Raw genomic sequence first — 23352 nt, 5'->3', positions numbered from 1 at the left:
CCTTACCTTTCGTTTTCCTTCCCTTTCCTTTTCCCTTTCTTTTCCTGCACTTTCCTTTCCTCTCCTCCTTTGTTTCCTTCCCTTTTCTTTTCCTTTGCCTTTCTTTCCTCTCATCTTTCCCATCTTTTCAGTTAGCATCCTCACCTTTCATTTTTTGTTTCCTTTCCCCTATTTTTCCTGCACCTTTATTCCTTTTCTTTGATCTTTCTTCTTCTCTCCTCCCTTCCCCTTCCTTTTTTTTTTTCTTTCACCTTTCTCTCCTCCCCTCCTCTTCACCTTTCATTTCCTCTTCTCTCCTGTCTTTTCCTTTCCCTTCACTTCCTATCCTTTCCTTTTTTTCCTCTTGCCATTCCTTTGTTTTCAGTTCTTTTCCTTACCTTTCATTTTCCCTTTCTTTTCCTGCACTTTCCTCTCCTCCCCCCTTCATTTCCTTCCCTTTTCTTTTCCTTTGCCTTTTTTCCCTCTCATCTTCCCCATATCAGTTAGCATACTTACCTTTCATTTTTGTTCCCTTTCCTTTCCCCTTTTTTTCCTGCACCATTATTCCTTTTCTTTTATCTTTCTTCTCCTCTCCTCCCTTCCCCATTTATTTTATTTTTTTTCTTTCACCATCCTCTCCTCCTCTCCCCCCTTTCCTTTCCTCTTCTCTCCTCCCCTTCACCTTTCCTTCCCTTTTCTTTTCTTTCACCTTTACTTTCCTATTCCTCTCCTTTTCTTTCACTTTTCCTATTAGTGCCAAATACCTTGTGGCAAGCACTCCCCTTACCAGGTTATATATATTTATATACCGTGCTTCCTCAAACATAAAACCTAGTACTATTTTTGGGAATGGCTAAAATATAAGACCTACCCCGAAAATGAGACCTAGTTGTGACCATTCCCGGGGGCCGGTGGTGGCATAAGGGGGAACTTGAAGAGCCGCGGGAGAGGCGGGAGAGAATCAGCGGTGCCAACCAAGCCAGAGCTAGAGGAAGCGAGGCGACAGCGGAGGGAGCAGAGCCGCATAAGCCGATGCCTCCTCTATAGCGCCGGCTCCTGTCACAGGCGGAGTGATACCAAATGCACTCCGCCTGTGAGGAATCGATAGTGAAAGCGCGCTTCACTCATTCTGGCCAGCAATTGGTTACCAAATTGCTCTTGGAAAGGTAAGGCACCCCAGATCACCACATTTTTTTACATGAATACATGTAGCCTGTTGTACATAAATAAGTGTGGATTGTTGTACATTAAAAAAAAAAAAAGACATACCCCGAAAATATGACCTAGTGTGTTTTTTTGAGCCCAAAAAAATATAGGACAGTGTCTTATTTTTGGGGAAACACAGTAGTATTTAGGTGGATCCTCAATGATGTTCCAAGTTCAGCATTTGTGCATCTTATATAAGTGAGAACAGCTTGATGTGGAAATGATAGAGACAGAAGGAAGAGATACAAAGTTAAGGATATCAGTTATGCTCGGTAAGGCTCTGCAGCACCACCACAGCACACAGCATCAGTAAGTATTACCCTTGACCTAATATCACAGGCGCATCCTTTCCTTTATCATACTTTCTCTTTAATCAGTTTTCATCCCAGCAAACCAATGGCGTGTGATAAGAGGCCGCTTAATTAAAATGCTGGCAATTCAATTTGCAGTCATAAAACGAACCCTAAAACGTGCAGATGATAAAAAAAATATTGAGTTTAGTAGCACGCCATTTAATCCTTCATTGGGATCTTCTGCTGCGTCCTATCTGATGCAGCCGGGGATTTTGAAGTGAAACTGCCCGCGCAAGTCTATTAAATCCACATAAATCCTCAGGAAAGCAGCTTAAATCACTCTTATCTCACTAGTGAACAGCATTTAGAAAGAACAAAATGAAAAGAAGGAAAATACATCCACATTTCACAACACAATTTGGAAGAAATTGAAACATTCATCCTAAATGAATAATATTTTGACTACAAATAATAATAATAATAATAATAATAAAAATTTTATGAAGTTGGAGGCCTAGCATAAACACCAGTAGCTAACAGTTATGTAGCTTCTGCTGTTTGTAGTAATAATGGTAGATCCTCCATGCCCATCCTGTGGCTTTAGGGCCCCATGTGGGCCACATTGACTATTTTCTTGCCTGGGTACTCACTAAGGACCAATGCAGGAAAATACCTATAAATTGGCTTTTGTTTCACCGCTTCTTACATTTTCTGTTCTGTCTATTGCTTTTTCTCTTTATTCTCTGACTATTTATACATCTTACTGAGAAGAATAACAAATATCTTTTGTAGCACGTTTGCAGTCTTTGACCATCACTTGTAACATGCCTGAAGTCTCTTATCATCTACAGTAGCACGCCAGAAGTATTGAACCCTCTCCTGCAGCATGCTTAAAGTCTTTGACCATCTACGGAAGTATTGCCTAAAGTCTCTGACCATCTCTGCAGCATGCCTGAAGTCTCTAACCAGGAGCCTCCCTTTAATGAGGTAACCTGAGGCTTTTGCCTCAGGCAGCATCTGATTGGGGGGGGAAGCAGGCAGAGTGGCATGGTCACTCTGCTGCACAATTTTTGCAGTGTGGCTGCCACCCCCGTTCCGACCAGAGTGTCCCAAGTTGCTAACAGCCAGGTGGGGAGATGTGTAAGGGTCATACACATCTCCCTGCTCAGCTCTTAGCAAACTGGGACGCTCTGGCCAGTGACCCACCCTGCTCCTGGCAGCCAGGAGCTGGGCAAGACACTGTGCCAGGTGGGTAAGGTGGCATCACTCAACCACCAGCACCACCAAGCCAATCTCCTGCAGCATTGGTTTGGTGGCTGAGTGATGCCACCCTACCCAGAGGTTCTTTCCAGCATTCCATCCAGCTGCCCACTGACATCACTGTCCCCCCCCCCCCTCACCACCACCACCAATGAGATGCCACCTGAGATAACCGGCTCAGGCTGCCTTATTCCAGGGATGGTCATGATTGTCCCATATCAGCGCACAAGATTTCTAGCAGGATCAACATGAATTTTTTTTGCACTCTAACAGATATAAAGTTCGTTTTAGGGTTCACATATCCTGTAACTACCCTTCTGCAGAAGTATTACAGTTATGAGAATATAATTATTTAATTTTTTTTGTGTGCAATAATGCAATTATATAAATAATAGTGTCGTTATATAAATAGAAAGCAGAAGCTATTTAAACTTCTGCATAATTCGAAACCACAAACGTTTGCCTCCCAAGCTCTACAAGCCGGCCGTAAATTAGATCACCAGGAATATTACAGCACTAACTATTTTGTAAATATGCAAAACTCCACCATCAAATATGCATGGGGGTCATTAGAAATCCCCAGCTTATTTTATTTGCATAGTAATGTGATTTTTAGCCATGTGGCTTTATTAATTCCAGGGCTAGTTTTGTACCAGACGCTCTGCGCTTACAGTCATCAGGGTGCATTTCCGAAAAACTGGAACAAACAAGCGCACCGACTTTGCCAATAGCAATCAATTAAAAGGCTGCGTTCACTTTGTACTCCAAAAAATGAAAATGTGTGACTTTGAGCGGCTCATTACATTTAACACCACACAGCAATGTTATCAGTTTAAATGTATACTGTATATATGGAAAGACACCGGGCTCCCTTTAACAGCTGGTACAAGGCACAGACTCTCATTTGACTTTTGAAAGCTTCTCCATAGTGCTGCAGGCAACTGTACGCAGTGTGATGGTCCGCAGGGGTAAACATACAGAGCAACCATAAGGTGATAGTCAAATTCAATGAAGCCTAGCTCAATGTGGCCCTTTCATTAAAAATGAACTCAAGGCAAATAGCAAAATGCACAATTGAAATGCACATATTGTATGTGAGCTGTCTTGTCTGCCAAAGGATTTGCAATAATGTCCATCCACTTTGTAAACAATACACTTCTGCCAGACAGCAGAGCCAGGAAAGTGATAACACTTCCTTGTACTTAATGCTATGCATTGCATCAAAATGCATTGCAACAAGTGAACCCGGGTGAGTTGAGATGCCATTCATTTTGAAATGAATGTAGGTAAGAATAAGAGCGCCACAGTACTAGTAAAAGTCCAGTTAATTTTTTTGTGGGAAAAAAAAATCCAACGTGTTTCGGAGCTCAAAGCTTCCCCCTTCATCAGGAAGATGGTACTATGTACTAAGTCACCAAAAACAGTCAAGTGCTCGCGAGCGAGTCTCCTAGTGTGAGAGGAGGGAAGCTGATGTGAAGGGGAGCTTCTGATTTGGAGCGAGTCTCCTAGTGTGAGAGGAGGGAAGCTGATGTGAAGGGGAGCTTCTGATTTGGAGCGAGTCTCCTAGTGTGAGAGGAGGGAAGCTGATGTGAAGGGGAGCTTCTGATTTGAAGTGAGTCTCCTAGTGTGAGAGGAGGGAAGCTGATGTGAAGGGGAGCTTCTGATTTGAAGCAAGTCTCCTAGTGTGAGAGGGGGGACGCTGATGTGAAGGGGAGCTTCTGATTTGAAGCGACTCTCCTAGTGTGAGAGGGGGGACGCTGATGTGAAGGGGAGCTTCTGATTTGAAGAGGGTCTCCTACTGTGAGAGAGGGGACCAGGGGCATCCCAAGACCGGGTGACACCCCGCAGTGATGTAATAGCGCATCTGTGTGACGTCACACATGCGCGGTCATCTAATTGACGCCTGCCAGTGGACATCATGGTAATGGACGCCGACAGAGGGAGGAGGGGACGTTCACCCTGTGGGATGAGGTCCTCTCCTCTCTCCTGACACTGTTGGGCTCTCGGTCCATGACTGAGTGCCTGACTTTTTAGAGGGGGTGACACCAAAATGACTACCACTCACTGTGGTGTCACCCTGGTGCATGCCACACCCCCCGCATCCCCCTTGTGAGGCCACTGGGGGACACTCTGATGGAAAAGGAGGGGGCTCCTTATGTAAAGGGGGCACTTTTTTGTGAAATGTGGGACTGATTGTGTTTTTGCATGGAGATCCCCCCTGAAAATTCATACCAGACCCCTATCTGAAATAACGGTCTGGTATGAATTTTGGAGAGACCCCATGTCATGTTTTACATTTATGGTTTTTAACATTTAGACTGGGGTGCCTCAATATTTTGTTTGCTTTTAAAGGGTGCCATAACTGAAAAAAGGTTGAGTAACGCTGCTCTAGGTACACATTCCTACAGTATTTCTTGTTCAGCTTTAATCTGTATCATTACCAACATTTTTAAAGGAGAACTATGAGGTGAGTGACTTCCACTTCCACTCATCCTCATAGTTAGAGCCGGCCTGTGACAAAGATGCCGCTATATACTGAGCTTTGGATGAGGAGGTTAGTATATGTCCTCCAGTGACCCTAAAGAGAACTATGGGGAAAAACACTTACCCCATAGTTCTCTTTCAAGCCCAGATGGAGGGAAAATTCCCGAAATGTGTTGAACTCAAAAGTCAATCCTTAAAAATGCATTCAAGTAGCTTATTTGTGTATCACTTGGCTGCAGATCCTCAAATCATCTCTGAATTGGTGCTGACACTGACCTTACTTCTGGAGGGTGGCTACTTTTGGTCCCCCATGATCCCTGTGTGTGTTATAAAGTAGCCACCACTCCAAGCTCACTGCTGTTATGGATTACAATCTCAAATTAGTCAACTAAACAAGAGATTGTAGTCCATCACAGGAGAGACCTTGGAGCAATGGCTACTTTACAACACACAGGGACCATGGGGAACAAAAGTATACTAAATCTTTATAGACCTGATAGGGTCTCTTTAATATATTTAATTACTCTTAAGGGAATGCACAACCACCTCAAATGGTGTTTTTTTTTTTAATATCTGCACCGGTGGACATTAGTATGTTTATACTTCTTATACCTCTCCCGGAAATCAGTGTTCCAAGCTAGCAATTAGGAAGAATATTGTCAGTAATAGTTCCTTGCACTACAATGATTGCGTATGCTTATGATTAATTGTACATACATATTATCTCCCAGATTTCGGCCATTTTCCATATAATGTGACATATTCAATTATGAGACAAAATATTGTTACTAATTAACAGTAACGCAGGCTAGAGGAAATCTGTTACTGAGCTAATTAAAGAAAAGTAGAACCGTTAGCGAGGAAGACGTCAAGTGACCATTGTATGACAGTGGCCCAGAGGTAGAGATTCTTCTTTTTTATCAGAGGAATATTAGAATCTGAGATAACATCTGGACTCACAAGCTTTTATACAAAGCAAATTTGTCATACAGGGCGATCATCATCAGTATTGTAAAAGGCAAAATTGAAAGACAAAAGGAAATACTTGTTGAAAATGCTATCTGGATTTTGTCTCAAGTACCAAACCCGTTCCCACCCATTCCATGAGGTATTAAGGATGCCGAACTGATATGACAGCCCATATTTCTGGTCTGTATTATGTTGGGACTATTGGTGGTGGTGACCAGTGGTGGTGTCTGTCCATATGTGGTGAACACTGAACTTTGGAGAAGCCACATCTTCCAACATTCCATTCCATGAACTATCTCTTTTAAAGCACAGGCTATGGCAGCTATGGGCTGACCCCCCAATAAAAAGCAAATCTACAGTAGAAGGTACAGTATGGGGTATAGGGCATTGTTAAATAGTTGCATAGTATTTGAGGTTGTATAAAGACACAGGTCCATCAAGTTGAACCCTTTTGCGTGTGTGTATGTATGTGTGTATGAGTCCCTGTGTGATCTTGTTTCTAAGAGTACCTGTACCCCTGTATGTTACGGGGGAAATTGTCCAATTGCTTTTTGAATGATTCAACACTCCCAGATACCATTGCTTGTGGCAGCGAGTTCCATGTTGCTATTGTTTATTGTGGAAGATATTGTTACTGTGAAAGAATAGGAGGGAACTAGAAGGGAGGGGGTCTTAGTTATAGCTAACTTCACTTGGCCCAAAACGTTTGTAAGGCACCTTTAATAGCCAAGAGTAGGCTCTAATCAACCAAGCACTAAGACCCACCCCTGTTATTGTCAGTAACTGAGTTAACTGAGTTAACTGAGTTGTCAAATGCCAGATTCCCTTCTGCTTGCTGAATTTCTACCATTTGACAGTTGAATGACAGGGGGTGGAGCTTAGTGTCAGGAAGGACCTGACTTAGTCAAAAGTCGAGGCTTCATGAGCTGCCTGTCTCCAAGAGGTTGGTACATTAGAAACATTTTAGACCAGGTCAGGTTCACTTATCTTTTCACTGTTTGTATGTCAGACCTGTATTATTGGAAGCCAAGACCTGTTGTGCTGATCTTTGAGCTTGCATCCTATTTTCCAGTGGAGGATCTAGATCACGTACTGAACAAAAGGCTGTATTAAATGGTGAATATTATTGATTACAACATATCATTCAATTGATCTGTATTACAGTTGACTCTTCAGCATACTTGCGGATGTATAATTGATTAAAATTGTGCCATGGAGAATCAAAATGGCAGAGTCTAACTCATCAAAGAGCTCCCTAAATTGATTGAATAGAATGTCTGGGGTGTGTGATTTTTATTTGATTTGAAGTCAAGTCCTATAAATGATCAACTGAATGATCAATGAATAAAGATGGACAGCTCTCACAATCCACATCTGTTCACGCTAGCAGGAGTGCGTTATGGTGCCTATAATGCGTTCACTGGTGTGTATGATGCCTTGTAACAACACATTGCAATTTATTCAACTGTATGCACAACAACATGTTGCGACATGCTGCTGTGCATTGTGATGCGCTGTTGGTGGTTGCATTGCATAAAAACGCAGATATGCTGCATTTTTATGCTACGCACACCAACGCAACTGTATGGTGTGAACAGGGCACATAGAGAACATTTTTTTCTCTGTGCCCAGGTGTTTAGCCTGTGTTGACCAATTGCTGATCGACAAAGTTCAACGCATCTGGTGTGAGTGAGCCCTAAGTCAATCGCCTCATTGAAAACAGTGTACCCCCTGTACGATGTATGTAAACAGTTGTAAAGGACGAGATAGACCATTCAGGGGTGAGCAACTACAGCCCTCCAGTTGTTGTGGAACTACAAGTACCATGAGGCATTGCAAGACTGACAGCTACAAGCATGACTCCCAGAAGCAAAGGCATGTTTGCTCACCCCTGGACTAATTGCACTGAGCCACTGAGAGCTCCCTCTATTGGTTTATCTGAAAATCTCCCTATTTCAGACAAGGAAACTATGGAATGACAAATTTTTCAAGTTGGAAAGTCATTTAAAAAAATGTAATGAAAGTAAATATTGTCATAATAACTCCAGATTTGTGTTTACTGTAAATCCACTCTACCTTCCTACTTCCTTACCTTCAGCGCATCCACTGCAAATGCTCTTGGATCCCTGGACCAGGATACAAACCTGAAACGAAACGTTTTTTTACCCAGAGTGCAATTTTTGCTTTGCGTTTTCCTTTTGTATAAAAAGTAATTGGCAGACAAATCTCGCCAAGCATTGCCTGTACAACTACTGACTACTGAAGAATGTACACCTCGCACCCAAACAGCACCGTCTCCCCATCGAGATCATTTGTGTTATTGTAATCTCCTGCATATATGCATGCTCTCCCTGCACCAGAGAGGGAATAAGGGCAAGTGGAAGAGACAGGCTGACAGGAATTCCGATGTGCAATGCAAATAATGAAGGCAGCAAAGAAGGAGATAGCAGATTCTGCCTACTAGCAGGAGGAATAGTTGTGGGCGCCCATAACATATTATTATTATTATTATACAGGCTTTATATAGCGCCAACAGTTTGTGCAGCGCTTTACAATATAAGTAAGACATTACAATCACAATACTATTCAAGACAAGATGGTAAGGAGGGCCCTGCCCCTTAGGGCTTACAATCTAAAAGCATACAATCGGATCGCAACTAATTCAGGATCCCGGCTCTGCCCAAAAATGATACTTTAACCAGTTGACATCCGCGGTGTTAAACCCCCTTCCCATCCAGGCCATTTTTCAGTATTCAGCGCTGCGGTACTTTGATTGACATTTATTCCGTCATGCAGCGCTGTACTGAAATTAATTTTATACCCTTTTTTGGGGACAGATAGAGCTTTCTTTTGGTGGTATTTATACACCACTGGGGTTTTTATTTTTTTACTAAATTAAGGTTAATGCCATCTGGCGACGGCAACCCGCCAATGCAGCAGTGCCGTCCGTTTTTTTACTACGGGCGGACAGCAAGAGGTTAAGGAAACCTGTCATGTGCTGAGGAGAAGAATGATCAAACAAGCACATTCAGCTTTATATGCATTAATACAACATTAAATGTATGTTTTTTTAAATGCACAATAGACTGATAAGTCAAATTCAGGTACTATAACTGCATCAGAGCTTAGACAGGGAGAGGAAGAAGCAGTATTAGGAACCAATCAGTTGTGCTGCTGTGCAAAAAGCATTCTGGTAGGAGGAGAGAGAAGAGTGACAGACTGATCAGCTCGTCAACAGTGGCATCACTAGGGGGGTGCAGGTTGCAAGGCCTGGTGACCTCTTCGGAGGGGTGACTGACAGTCATTTTGGTGTCACACGCCTCAGAAAAGTCGAGCACTCGGTTATGGCCCGACAGTTGCTCGAGAGAGGAGGGGACCCGGCGGCATACTTTATCCCACCAGATGAATGTCCCCTCCTCTCTCTGGTGGCGTCCATCACTGAGATGTCCACCAGCAGGTAACAGCACGTGACGTCATCACCCGCATGCGCGATGACATCACGGCGGGGTGTCCCCCGTTTCCCGCCCCCGTCTCGGGATGCCCCTGCTTGTCAATCTGCTGATTATTCTTTTACTGGTCAGTTACAGGATGCAGACGGTGGGGGGTAGGATGGGATGGGGGGGAGGATTTGGTGTTATGAAAGAAACAAGACCTGTAAAAGTTTTTGAACTGCGGCAGAGAAAAGCAGGTCTCCTGTTCTGCCAGACAGGGCTGTGGTGTGTGGCAGAGCTATGAAAATCCTTTCGTAGATAGCTATAGGTGTTTTATCTCTGAACTTGTACATCTGTTTGCCTAGAGTCCGGCTTTTAAATTGCTGTTACCTCTTGCTGACCCTCTGGCTTCAATATTGTCTGAATGACTGTCCCAGACTGCCCTGGAACAGCTGAGAAAGCGTTGGAATTCTTCACCTTTTGCCGGTCACATATTCCACCACAGAAAAAGTGGGCGTAATTACGTTAAAATGTGTGACCACATGACCGGTCACACATTCCACCGCAGAAAAACTGGGTGGGCTTAGGTTAAAGTGTGTGACAACGTCACTGGTCACACATTCTAACGCAGTCACAAAGTTTAATAGAACACTGGCGGCATACTTTATCCTGCCGAATTAACGTGTCCTCCTCTCTCTGCCGGCGTCCATTACCGAGATGGCCGCCGGCAGGTAGCAGCTTTTAATTGCTGTCTATGTCCCCGTTGTTACCTGCCTGGTGAAATCGTTGTCAGCAGGACAGGAGGTTGGGCTGGAATCTCACTATGGAGCCTCAGATAGCAGTACAGTAAAGATGAATAACATTTAAGGTTCTGCATTTTATTTTTGCATTGTGGCTTTGTGATACTTCACCATAATGCACTTTTTCTCTCCATGTTTTAACAATTTCCCTTTCTTATATTTTTCCCTTTTTTTATTATTATTATTATTATTACTGTTTTATATGACCAAATGGCATTTGGCATCTCCCTGCTCCCAGTGGATAATTAAACTTTAATACAATCAACATCTTGAACACATTAAGCCTTCATACTGTACTAATTTGTCGCCCTCACCCATCTTTGAACTCTGCAGTCTAATCTGACACCACATCTCCAGAGTGAATGTGCGGATTTCACTGGAGATAATCGCATGTTCCCGCTCTCTTAGCAACAGTCCCATTACTTGAAAATTATTATTCAACAAGCCAAGTGAAAATTCAGCAATCATCTTCAAAGCTATTTACTTACACTACAATACGCGAGGCAAGGAAATGTTTCATGTTGAGTTCCCTTACAAGCCAAGCCCACCCAAACTAAATACCTTAAATAGAGATGGACAACGGGGTGTTGAGTCACCTGGTGGTTTCCCATTCTTTTCAAAGCCTCCAGCACCAAGATTCCTGCAGATGAGATCCCTTCCCTACTATGTAAGGCCCCGTTCACACCAGGGCATTTCGGCGCTTGTTTTTTCCACGCTGATACACATGCAAATCAAAATCCCATGTATTCCTATGGGGGCCGTTCACGCAAATGCGCTGAATCGCATGTAAAGCTAAGCCTGTTGTTTAAAATAGTTCCGGAGCTTCTTTTGTGGTGCTTATCAGCTCATTTTGATCCATAGACTTCAATGGAAACATGCTTATCAGCACGTTTTTACACTTTTTCACGCTTTTTGTGCGTTTTTGCAGCTGAAACTGCTTTTCATTGAACAACTGAAAATTAGCTAAAAACACACCTTAAAATGCTCTTACAAATAGACAGAATATGCCTGTAAAACACATAAACACTGAAATGCTGTCGTCCTGGTGTGAATGGGGTCTAAATAAGCACTAAAAAGGTGTTTCTCATGTATTTGGCGAGGGGGTTGAGTTGGGAACCCTACTGTTGAAACCTTTAAGAGCTGGAAGAAGCTAGTTGGAGTTGCAATCCCCTTGTAGTCACTGAAAATGGAAATATATACTTAGCAACCAATCTTCCATAGCTGGAATAACCCAGTTGGAGTTCCAATCCCCTTGTAGTCATTGAAAATGGAAATATATACATAGCAACCAATCTTTGATAGCCGGAAGAACCCAGTTGGAGTTCCAATCCCCTTGTAGTCACTGAAAATGAAAATATATACTTAACAACCAATCTTTGGGAACTGGAAGAAGCCAGTTGGAGTTGCATTCCCTTTGTAGTTACTGAAAATGAAAATATCTACTTATAAACCAATATTAATTCCTTTGGCAAAAGCTCAAATTTACATAATAGAGAGCCCATGGTTTTGGGGGTCCAGGGGTGCATCTGACGATACATACAGGCATAATTTTAATGATTATTTCATATTTGCAACTTCCACTTGCCAAGTAGTGAGTTGATATAGACTGTAAAGCAGAGAGATCAGATTACAGATACAGCAGAGTGAGTTAGAGGTGGGACATACCCATCCAACTGCTTGACCAAGCCTTCATAGATTTATGTAAATGGATTGGGGCAGAGATGTGTGCCACTGGAGGGCAGTAAACAATAGTGGACCAGTGTTCTAACATGTTTGACTGTAGCCCCATTGTTGTTAGACTCTGGAGCGCTCACATAGGCATGAGATCACTAGTCAATTGTTCCCCCAGACAGTATCCAACCATCAGAATTATGGGCTTGCCATAGGCACAAGGTCAGTGCCCAATCTGTTTGAAAATTATCAGATTGGCAAATTGACACCTAATGGCTATTGGTGGCATTATACACAAGTATGCAGCCAGTGCTGGGATTTCGTATTAAAAAACACAGCATGCCTTGTAAACTGAGTGTCATGGACACAACCTGTGCTTCTTATACAAATAAAAAATGATATAAAAGAATCTTCAGCTTATAAAGAGATATGCTGTTCAAAAATAAATTACAATTGGCCAAAACCCTTTTATAGTTTTACTTTAAACATGACAGTTCAAGCAATACAGGAAAGATCAAATTTTTGCTTAGAATTGATAGAAATGCTACAGAAACCCTGACACCACCAGTGAACCGGCCCGCTCCTCAGTCAATTGCAGAACATGTACTGCAAATCTGTAAATCAGAATGAAGAACAGACATTGTGAGATGGCTGTTTACATCTGTATTGCGTACATCCTATCAAAATATTTAGCAACATCAGACTTGGCAGCGTTCGGAGTGAGTTGGTATAGCAACCATACCTCAACCGAGATAAACGCTGCATGAAATTAAGACACTTACAGGTGCTGACAGCCAGCGGCATCTCAATATTTATATGAGAAATATGCAAAAAATATAATTGGACTCAGAGATATTCAAATAAGAGGGAGATAAGATTTGTAGTTATCTCTGGCCCATATGCTGGCTGGCACGTCTGTAAAACCGCCGTTAGATATTCATTTAGAAGTCATGAAAGTTTTGAATTCTTGTTAAATGACTGCAAAGCATGAATAATCACTGGAAATCTGTCTTTGTACAGATAACAGGAAACTATTATGGAAAAATCCCATTTGGGCCCCCCCCCCACACACAAATATTAAAGGTCTAATCTAATCAGGGCCGGATTTACTCTCTCTGCTGCCCCAATGCCAGGTTCCGCAATGCTCCCCCCTGTATGCAGGCTGCATACAAGTGATCTTGGTAACCTCGCCGAGATCACTTGTACAAAACAAGCGGTGGCTTCCCCGCTGTACATTTAGCCCTGCTTGCCCAAAGCAGAGCTAAATGTAGAAAACAACTACCTACCCGGCGGCCAGAACTGCATGTCCCGGGCGTTGGGAGATAGGAATTCCACACCCCTGCTGCCCCTCTACTTCCTGCTACCTTGAGGACGGGCCTTGGTTGGCCTTGTGGGAAATTCGGCCCTGGGTCTAATGTTCACTAGTCATGGAGTAATGAAATACAGATTTATTTCTCGCTCTCCTGGTAGCCGGTGCTCTTTTGAACTCCAGTTCTGTCATGTGAACTGCACTAAATAAGCATTAGACCTTTGAATGGGGGCAGCCAAGTGTGATTTCTGTAAGCTGACCAGAGTTCAACTTTGAGTCTCTACAAAAAAAAAAAGCTTATCCTAATTTTTTAAGTAGTCTTTTATATACATATTATGTTGATTAAGAATTATTTATTATGTTTATATCCCTAATGAAGGGGGCTTCTGAACCCTCAAAAACACACTGGTACAATTTAAAAATCTTGTGACTTATAAACCCTCTCTGGACAATGGGAATCCCATGGTGCTCTCTTCTTTATAATGATCTGAATACATCTGTCTTTAAAATGATCTGAAGACATCAGACGTCAGATTAATTCAATGACATGTAAAGCTTGAGCTGCTGAGCTCTGTAAACATGGGAAACATGTTTGAAGGCACATACAGCTCCATATGCTGGGTACATATGAAAATACAACATATTAGTATGCAAATTAATTTTCCTCCTGTCTAAAAATGAAAATGGAAAAAAAGAAAGTATTCATACACAAAACCACTGTAATGTATTTTTAGGGAGCACATATTTTGAATAATTATTATTATTATTCAGGATTTATATAGTGCCAACAGTTTGTGCTGCGCTTTACAAAATGAAGGGAGACAGTACAGTTACAATACAATTCAATACAAGAGGGTTGGGAAGGCCCTGCTTGTGAGAGCTTACAATGTAGTAGGAGGGAGAAGCGATGCAAAAGGCATTAATTGTGAGTGATGAGGCTTCCCTGAAGAGACGACTTTTCAAGGGTTGCTTAAAGGTGGACAGTGTAGGAGGTAGCCAGACAGGTTGGGGTAGGGATTTCAAGAGCATGGTAGGGGCTCTGGAGAAGTCCTGGAGGTGGCCATGGGGGAAGGTGATGAGGGAGCTAGAGAGCAGGAGGTATTGGTAGGAGTGGAGAGGATGGTTTGGGTAACGGTTTGAGATGAGGTAGGTGATGTAGTTCAGAGCAGAGTTGTAGATGTCTTTGTATGTTATTTTTAGTATTTTGAATGTTATTCATTGGGCAAGTGGGAGCCAGTGGAGAGATTGTCAGAGAGTGGCTCTGGACACTGAGAAGCTGGTAAGGTGGATAAGTCTGGCATCAGCATTCATGATAGGCTGAAAGGGTAATAGGCCTGAGTAGCAGTAGGCTTTTCTACATGTACGTTTCAACATGTTTTCTCTTTCATGTTTTTGTTACTGTTTTAAATTAAGAGATTTGTTGATTAGCCATCAGAGGCAGAGTAGATAAGCTACACTGCCAAACTACTTAAAGGGGACCTGTACAGTGGAAGCTGCGCCCCAAAAAAGAGGGAAGCAGAGGACTAAGTACTAGTCATTAGTCTTGCCTGTAGGCTTCATCATTACTGACTTCTCATGCCTTGTTCTCAATAGTGCCTCTGTGTGGAAGTGGTCATCCTGGTGGAGGCAGGATTTTCCCATGTCACCCCACATGACTTGAGATCTGATTGTTGGAATATTAAAGAAGCAGCAGTTCAGAAAGCACAGACCAACAGAATATATATATATATATATATACATGAAGCAGAGGCAGCAAGATCATTGCATGCAGCTTCCTCTCCAGCAAGGAGAACAATGAGCAGTACAACAGTGACATCACCAAAAGTCATGTATCTCCTGAGACTAGCAGCAATGAAGCTCAAGGCACAGAGTGCCTAGTTAGGCACAGAAAGCCCCCTGCTATTTACAAAGGATTAAGACAAACTATTTATTTTTACAGGGTTATTCACAAAAGGGTGAAGAGTTTGGAGAAAGCAGGAGAAGTGAACAATCTAGGACAAAATAGCTGATTTGGAAAAATTCTCCCATTCAGCTCACTCTCCAATTCAGCGATGTTGTCCTAGATTGTTCACTTCTCCTGCCGTCTCCAAACTCTTCATCCTTCTGTGAATAACCCTGTTAGTGTTCTGCTTAACCAAAATTAAACATTTGAGATGTTCCCTATAACATAGCAAATCTTCATTTTTTTTTAAATTCAGTTTTTACTTTAACAACTGTTGTGAAAAATAAAAATACCAGCTAAACAGGCAGTCAATCGTTTTCAGTGAGTAGGCTTTTCAATAGACTTGCAACTACAAATTATACATAGAAACAATATTTTTTAAAACATCAACTATCAGAGATGTATTATCAGCCTGGCATATTTTACATGTAGACCTAAAAATATTAATAGTATACAATCTCTTTTAAGAGCTGAAATTCCCCCCAAAAAAATTTGATATCATAATTATAATATACGCATTGGGAAATAAAAGATTGAACCATGTTTGCAAACTCTTACACCAGACCCACATCCAGAATCAATTCTGTAGAGGAGGAAAAGTCATCAAACAAAAGAACATCCAAATTGTACTCAGACAAAATGAAAAATGTAAGATAATAGCACCTGTTATGGAGGTGAGTCAGCTGATGACAAACTGCCCGAACAGGCTGTCACATTATCCAGGCACTTACAGCACCAACACGTTAAATGGTAAAGAGAAAATATTATGTTAGCAGTCCTCCTTCAATGTGATTTCTATGTTTTGCTATAAAACATAACATCGCCGCAATGTCAATTCAGGTTTAACATGCAATTTTAGGAATAGGTTTAGTCTAATGGAAATACACCAAAATATTATTTTAAAATAATAGGCTGTTGAAGTCAACCAAGCAACACTTTCTTTTGCTGCAATGGTAGAGCAGCCAATATGCAAACCTATTACATATTACCTTCACATAATATGTGTGTGTCCACCCACTCCAGTTCTTCATTCTGACTGGAAACACATTTTTATGGGATACCGTCAAAGATTTCTCCAACTGCATTATAAGAACTGCACTTTCTCTCCACAGAACTGCTTTGAGAAGCACTCTAGCCAAACCGTAAAATAAAATGTAAAAAAGTTTTGTCCAAAACTCTTTTAAGGTCCCCACACACTTTACGATAATCGTACGATAATCGCGGGAAATCCCGCGATCGTACGATTATCGTAAGGTGTGTGGAAGCCGTGCGACCTCTACTACTGTAAGGTCGCACGACTTTAAACTTACGAACATGTTTGCAAACCCGCCCAGCATCGTACGATGTTCGGCGGGTGTGTAGCATGTTCGTAAGATAAATGCTGGACGGGCCGGTGTGCGCAAGCGAAACACTGCCTGTTCGGCATTGCGGTCATCGGAAGCCCGCCCATCAGGGGGCGTGGCTTGCGATCATCGCAAGTACGATCTGCCTATGCAAGATAGGCAGATCGTACGTTTTTTTAACTACCTTACAACCATCGCAAGACAAAAGTCTTGCGATGGTTGTAAGGTGTGTGCCCAGCCTTAGACAGACAAGATATCCTGGAAAAGCAGTCTTTAGAGTGATAATGAAACAATGCTTGAGAAATAAAAATAAATAGCACAGCAGTCATAAAATAAAAATCAGTTATGCAGTGGCGTCACAAGGGAGGTGCAGGGGGTGCGGCCTGCACCCGGGTGCAACCATTGGAGGGGTGACACCAAAATGACTGACAGTCATTTTGATGTCACCCCCTATAAAAAGTCAGGCACTCGGTCATTGACCACCTAACAGTGTCTGGAGAGAGGAGGGGACCCGGCGGCATACCTCATCCCACCGGGTGAACGCCCCCTCCTCTCTCTGCCGGCGTCCATCACCAAGATGGCCACCAGCAGGCGTCATTCAGAGGGCCGCGCATGTGCGATGACGTCACGCACTTGGGCGATGACTTCACGGCGGGGTGTCACCCGGTCTCCGCTCCGAGTGACACCCAGCCTTGGGATGCCCTTGCAGTTATGCTGACCTTAAGTCCAGTACTGACCCATGCAGAGAGTTCACTCCTCCACCAGATAGCTCTGTTTTTTCAAGTTGAATAACAACCAGTGTCATTCAACTCCTTCCTATGAGCCCAAGTTACTGTGGACATACAGCCTTGGCGATTGCTTCATTACCCCGGCGTGGATAAAGTCCATATACCCACAACACTCAGAACAGCTGTTTCATCAATATAAAGTGGGTGCATCGGATGTCGAAGGATGGCTAACATCTCGATACTTGTAAAGAAGAATGGAAACCGGCACTCCAAAGGCAAATCAAGTACATCTATTTATTGACGTACATGCATGTACGTCAATCAATAGATTGATTTGGCTTTGGAGTGCCGGTGTCCATTCTTCTATTCATTACCCCGACCTGGGCTCAAAGTACATTGAACAGCACTTACAGATCATTACATGAGCACCGTTCTGTACAGGAGTAAGGACTGCCCTCCCCAGCCAGAGAAAAAGAGTGACTTGTGATGTTACCAGACTGGTCCGAAGATTGCTAGAAAAAAGCGTAAATAGTCTTATTTTTTTTAAATGTGTATGTGTGAACTGGAATTCTGCTTTAAAGTTGTATAGTTTTAAAATATACCAGTCCTCCTCTTTGACTATCTAAAAGTAAAGGTGCTGCCCAAAAGCAGATAACACAGGGTGCATGCCTTTAAACTTGCCTTCATACATGGGGCTAAGTGCCACCCGCCCAATGGCCTATGGTCTCATAAAAATGCCTTTTTGTCCACTCACAAAAGGACAGGGGCCATAGTTAAAATCGGGGCTCTGTGCAGGGCACTTAAACTCCTCCCTTCCCCAAGCTGTTACCACAAGGTTAGAAATGCACAACTGTCTAAATGCCCTTGTCCTTGTAGCATTACTAGTACTCTTCACTGGAAACAACTGACCTCCATATATATGTAGCCTGATATGTACGGTTGCTTGTATTTTTGATGCTGGCTTCAGTTCTTCTTTAAGTGATAAAGATTACAGACCAAAATCTTTATCCACAAAGCCTGAAGTCCCAACCTTTCCAGATAACCCAAAAAAAAAAATCACTTTTCCTAAAACCTGTTTGTTAGCTAATGTCTCCAACCATACAGGTTCCTGTGGATTTGTTTTGAGACTGAAAGAGACTTGCAGGCATGTACTGACAGCTTACATCTTCAGATCCTTCGTCTGCTCTGCTGTTTAATCAATAAAGAGACGTCTCTGAGTACTTGAAGGACAGAATCTCATTTTTAGTTTATTGCATAGTTTATTGCTATGGACCATCTACTCTCGGGAGGATAAAATAGACGGTGATTTAGATGGCACTGTGCTTCATGAATAAAACCTGATTTGGAGGCCTGACCTATAACTGGACTTCAGCTATCATTGTACCAGCACATCTCCAATTATGGATACTGTAGGTGACACTTTTATAGTCCCTTTTGCCAGTATTCGGATTAAAAAAAAAAAAGGCTACTGCAGTCAAAGTGGTCAATGCACTGTATGTGTTTACATCCAGTACCCCCTGGATCCATTTCTGGTGTTCATATGCAAATGCTGACTTTCTCAAAGTCTTATTTGCATGACCATGGGCATTACACCCCCTATTCTGTATATGGTAATTTCCAGGTCTGACTTTAGACAGCTTCGGCAACATCCTGCTGAAACATCAAGTGTTATTTTGAATCTTTTTTATAACTGCAACTATCTTAAAAATAATACCTGTTGATGCTCCCATGAAAGTCCTTGTTCAGGCACTTCCTGCTATGGAAGCCCCCCATCTCCCAATTGTCTTCCTGTGATGTCATCCTTTCGCATACATCCCTTGTGGTGACTAAGAGCAGCCATGTCAACACACACATTACACAGATATGGTCCACCATTGACATTATTGCTATGATGGTCCAGGTCAATTATAGTCAGCCAACAGTGGAGTGTGTGCATGTATACAGGAAGTGTCTGAAAGAGACGGGGGGAGATCTTGCAAAAAAAGAAGAATGGAAATAACATTGAAAACAGTATGTTATGAAAAAAGTAAATTGGTTACGATGCACAATGCTTTAGCAAACAAGATGTTATTTAGTTAGGGTTTACATCTACTTGAACTAGACAGGTTACGGCATCAATACTGAAAGTTAGATTTAGAAGTAAGTGGTTATAAAGCAGTCCTTGGTGGCCACCACTCTTGACCACACTAACTGGGAACCTGGATAACTCTTTCACAAAGAAACAAGAGTTCAAAGTTACAAACAACCATGTTTCACCAACACCAGTCTTCAAGTTCTGGTCCTGGAGGACTTTCTGAGGATAATCAATGCGGCCTTCAAAGATTTGTAGTTCCTCATTAGTTGTCAAGCCACAAACTGCCAGACACCCCTGCAAACAGAAAAAGCTCCCTGTACATATTCCAAGCCAAGCTACAAGTCTGGACATTTCTCTCCATGTAATTGTTTCACTTTTCGGTGATGAGCAGAAACTGGAACAGTGAGAGAGAACTTCTCATCCGCGCTTCGCTGAGTTCACAGTTTTAGTAGTGAAAGACGATGCTTTTCTGGAATCCTGAAGACTAGTTTTCTTGTGTTGGGCAACCTCGAGCAGCTGATGACTGCCTTTGTACAATTATTATTATTATTATACAGGATTTATATAGCGCCAACAGTTTGTGCAGCGCTTTAGAATAAATGGTGTTACTGGCATGCTGGCTTGGATTGCAGTGTGTGTGAAAGATGTGCGGCAGCAGGACACCACAAGCATGTGCTCCTTTCTTTATGGAATATGCAAGCAAAGGCGCCTGGATCTAAGGTGATAATTGTTCAGTGAACGCATTAGCAACAGTGGTGTATTTTGGTTTTGTGCTGCCCTAGGCAAGAATAAACTCGGGCACCCCCCTCAATCTAAATTTGCCCCACCCCATCCTGTTTAGGTCATTTTGCTCAACCTGTCAGTCACTGGATACAGCGCACACGGGGTCTCAGGAGAGCTGTGCATGGTCTCAGGTGGTGGGCTGTGCATAGTCCCTTTCCCTGCATACATGTGCTGCTCCTCTTACCTGCAGCTCGAAGTGCCATCAGTACCAACAGGATACATTGCAGTCCCCAGCCTCCTTCTGGGACATGCCACCATCAGATCACATGCTATGGCCAGCCCCGAGCCACTTTCTGCTTCTCCTCCACCTCCTGCACAAAGCCAGCCAGACCGCATCTCACTGGGCCCTCCCCTCCACCGGGCAGCTCTCTAATTAGGCAGCCACTCTTAGGGCCTTGCGGCCGCCTAGTTCGCCTCACTAGGCAGTCGCCGCTGCCTGATTCTGTGCCGCCCAGCCTCGGCCCACAAGTGCAAGTCTGGCCCTGTCCACCTCATTGGTTTGGGTGGCGTTTCCTGCTGCCCCCCTGGGAAGTGCCGCCCTAGGCAAATGCCTAGTTTGCCTTGCAGTAGATACACCCCTGATTATCAACACTGACATTTAAACCGAGGATGTGATGGGATATCTGTGCATCTGGCAGATGGCGGTGTTGAGCACAGTAACAATTTTTATAATGTTGATAGCCAATCAGAATCAACCTCATCCTGATTTGTACAGCTTGATTGATTAGTGCAGCTCTGTTATCATTAATACGTCATTAAATGTAATTTTTAAATGCAAGCAGTGTAAGTACCTGAATCTGACTTAGTATCAGCTTGCCCTGCCCCAGTTAAAATGAAGTAGCAGCTCTTACTACAATACTCACTCTAACTTTGGCGCTGTCACCTGCAGACTCACCGCTTTGCAATCCAGTTAGATTTGCCACCCGTTCGGGATTCACCCAGACAGTTTGGGTTTGGAATCCGGTGCCCGGGTGTCAGGCCGCCTCACACCCGGGCACTTTATTAAAATCAGACTTGCGGCTCCCTAAGAAAGCGCCGGCGCTGTCAGTTCACTTGTCGGGTGACTGGAAGAAGTGACATCAGACAGAAGGAGAGGGCGAAATCATCCTCCGGCTCCACCAGGCGCTGTTTTGTTCATCTGGGACCAATTTGTCAGCACATGCCTTCTCCTCCTCCTCTGGCTCCATGACATGGAGCTGCCTGCCTGCGGACCCCTGGTAAGATACCACATCCCAGACAGCCCACCTGAGAGTGGCACAGACCATCTGAGAGGTGCACAACCCATCTGAGAGTCGCATAGCCCACCTGAGAGTCGTGCAGCCCACCTGAGAGCCAAATAGCCCATCTGAGAACCACATAACCCACCTAAGAGTGCACACAGTCCACCTAAGAGTGCGTACAGCCAACCTGAGAGTCACATAGCCCACCTGAAAGTTGCATAGCCCATCTGAGAGCCGCATAGCCCACTTGAGAGCCACATAGCCCACCTAAGAGTGCACACAGGCCATCTGAGAGTCACACAGCCCACATGAGAGCCACATAGCCTACCTGAGAGTGCGCACAGCCCACCTGAGAGCCGCATAGCCCACCTGAGACTGAGCACAGTATATCTGAGAGGTGCACAGCTCACTTGAGAGATTCACACAGCCCACCTGACAGCCGCATAGCTCACCTGAGAGCCCCACAGCCCACCTAAGAGCCACACAGCCCCTCTTAGAGCTGCACAGCCCATCTGAGAGCCTGCAAATCCTCCTGAGAGCCAGAATAGGCCACCAGGCCACCTGGAGACATCAGGGCCCCAACCCAGAACAACACAGAGTATGTAGTTTCATATTATTGTGTTTTGCTGTATAATGTATTGCTTTAGTCCTCTATAGACGGTCTCCTTACTCCCTCCCCTGGCCGTCTCTTCTTGCTCTTTCTCCTGGCTACCTCTACTCACTCTCTCCTCTATATTCTCCCCAAAAAAATTGCTGCGTGCAACGCTAGAGTGTTCGGGGTTTCACTTGAAGAAAAGGTGGCAACCCTAAATCCAGCATTGGTCCTATTCTGGGTTAAATGACCCCCGTTTTCATTCAATCCACTTCCTATGAGCTTGGGGTGTCAAGGATATGTCATCCACAGGAGAATGCTGCAGAGAACTGCAAACATGTCATTACATGACCAACATTCTCTGTAGCATTCAGAACCACTAAATGCCAAAGGAACAAGGAGGAAGAAGACCTGTGACGTCACAAGATGACCAGCCAGAAGACCTCCGGAAAGCAGGATGTATAATTATTTTTTTTTTTACAAAGGTGAGGGGACTGAAATGGGGTGGGTGGGGGTAATTACACAGCCTGTAGTTGGGCTTTAGTAAGAAGACTACAAACTGCAGTGAGGAAAGAATTCTTCTTCAGACATTCACAATTTCACCAAATGCTAAATTTAGATGATTTGAAGCAAACCGTGTCTTCAAGATTTGAAATCAGATCATAGTCCTACTGTTTCTAATATTACTGTTTTCCTTACTTTTCCCATGGTCCAATTAAAAATAGCTCTACTGTATTTCTTGATGTGAAATGAAATTCAGTATTTTTCATTTCAAACCATGGGAGAACTAACGTCAGTATCCCAAGATCTTTCTCCTTAATTAGGCTGTTACTGTTCTCATGCTCAAGCACAGGGCAAGGTTTTGATTTTGCTTCTGTGAGGCAGCCTCAGGAGGAGATAAGAAATGATGAACACCGGCACTCCAAGGTAGAATAACGTCTTTTTATTGACGTTTCATGCAACAATACACTTATTGAAACGTTTCGGGGTCACACAGGATCCCCTTCATCAGGCAGAACAAGCCTCAGGAGGAGCCCTCTTGTGGCAGCATTAGATAGGGTTCTCAGCTTGCCTCTGGGCTTTTCAGATGTTCACTAAAGCACTACCCAGATGCCTACTTACCCTTTCCAATGGCGGTAACTCCATCCAACTCTAATGTGTTTACATCCTTGGTTAAAATTCTTCCATGCATTGCCCATGCCTGTGTAGTAGCTTCCCGTAGATTTTAATGGGATTCAAGTCTATAAAAAGGTGTAGCTCACAATAGG

General features: G+C 43.3%; 1 protein-coding gene across 1 annotated transcript in view; it reads left to right on the top strand.

The window, feature by feature from the left end:
- The window catches only part of KAZN (kazrin, periplakin interacting protein), a 383508-nt gene that overhangs the window by 174029 nt on the left and 186127 nt on the right, over positions 1-23352 (top strand). The window lies entirely within an intron of this gene.

The sequence above is a fragment of the Nanorana parkeri genome, unplaced genomic scaffold (assembly GCF_000935625.1).
Source record: "Nanorana parkeri isolate BGI_ZX_2015 unplaced genomic scaffold, ASM93562v1 scaffold94, whole genome shotgun sequence".
Lineage (NCBI taxonomy): Eukaryota > Metazoa > Chordata > Amphibia > Anura > Dicroglossidae > Nanorana > Nanorana parkeri.
This window is presented reverse-complemented; position numbering and strand designations above follow the sequence as displayed.